Below are 1598 nucleotides of genomic sequence, written 5' to 3'. Positions count from 1 at the left end.
CAAAAATAAATAAACATTAAAAAAAAGAGAGAGAGAAACAGTATATATAGAAGGTTTGGTACTACCTGCAGTTTTAGACATTCCCTGGGAGGGCTTGGAACATATCCCTGTAGATAATGAGGGCCTATAGTACATAGAAGAACTGAATGCAGATATTGGCGCTATGAAAGCTTTAAAGCAGGTGAATTTTTACAAAATTGGATACCTGCTATGTGCCAGTTTTTTTCTTTTTTCTTTTTGGCAGCCCTGAAAAGGGTCTTTATTTACAGAAAAAGGGGTGATGAGGCTTTAGCCCCCAAAGCCAAAGAGGGTGCAGCCCTGGTACTTAAGCACGTAGACCAGTCCATGGCCGTGACTGTCTTGTACTTGGCGAGCTCTGTGTAGGTGACGGCATTGGGGGTCACCTTCTCCATGAACACCTTGAGCACCCCACAGGTCTCCTCGCAGATGAGGCCAGAGATACCCTTGATGCTGCCAAGCTGGGCCAGCCACCCATTGGCGGGCTTAGTGATGCCCTGGATGTTGTCGCACAACACCTTGCAATGGCACTTGGTGCCCCCTATGCCCAGGCCCATCCCAACCTTGCCGTGACCAGACATAACTGCCTAAGTGTGCTGTGTGAGTAGGTCACAGCGATTGAGGTTTTCTTTTTTTAATATGTTATTTCATTCAAGAAGATGCTTTATTCTCTTTCTGGTTGTTGTCTGTCATAAAAACTTAATTTTGGGAAAGGATCTGATGTTGGTTATATTTTAGTTTATGCATTTTTCCCCAGTAAATATTTTTTGAGCAATTTCTATGTACTAGACACTATGCTAAATACTAGGGTACAATAGGGAGAAAAAATTAGACAAATCCATGCCTTTATGTCTTAGTCTAGTGAGGGGCAGAATCTAATGTCACAAATAAATGTAAAATAACTTGAAGAGCACTGGGAAGGAGATGTACAAAGTGCTAGGAGATGCGTGGGATTTGACCTGGTCATAAAAGCCAAGGAAAGCTTCCCTATAAAATGATGCTTGAGCAGAAATGTGAAGGAGTTGGAGTTATCAGAGAGTGAAGAGTGACTCAAGTCAAGGAAACAGTGTATGCAAAGGCTCTGTAATAACAGAGGACCAAGGGTATAATATGCATTAAAAGTTTTCTTTTGGGGCATCTGGGTGGCTCAGTTGGTTGAGTGTCCAGCTTTTGATTTTGGTTCAGGTCGTGATCCCAGGGTCATGGGATCAAGTCCCATGTCGGGCTCTGTGCTGAGTATGGAGCCTGCTTAGGATTCTCTTTCCCTCCGTTTGTCCCTGTCCCCTGCTTGTTCATGCTCTTTCTCTCAAATTAAAAAAAATTTTTTTTTTCCCTGTAATATGGTGAATAGGTTTGACAGGGATTAAAAGGGACAGAAGTCGACTGGTTAGGAGGTTATTAAAATAGACAAAGCTTGGGGCACCTGAGTGGCTCCATCAGTTGAGCATATGACTTCAGCTTAGGTCGTGACCTCACAGCTCGTGAGTTCGAGCCCTGCATTGGACTCTCTGCTGTCAGCACAGAGTCTGCTATGGATCCTTTGTCCCTCCCTCTCTCTGCCCCTTCTTCACGCATGTTCT

At 43.9% G+C, this 1598-nt stretch overlaps 1 pseudogene; it reads right to left on the bottom strand.

Annotated features, from left to right (window-relative positions):
- Positions 1 to 288: 288 nt before the first annotated feature.
- LOC115293667 lies at positions 289 to 617 on the bottom strand (annotated as a pseudogene).
- Between the last annotated feature and the right edge of the window lie 981 nt (positions 618 to 1598).

The sequence above is a fragment of the Suricata suricatta genome, chromosome 6, assembly GCF_006229205.1.
Source record: "Suricata suricatta isolate VVHF042 chromosome 6, meerkat_22Aug2017_6uvM2_HiC, whole genome shotgun sequence".
NCBI classification, from domain to species: Eukaryota; Metazoa; Chordata; class Mammalia; order Carnivora; family Herpestidae; genus Suricata; species Suricata suricatta.
Note: the sequence above shows the minus strand (reverse complement) of the source record. Positions and strands in the feature narration are given on the sequence as shown.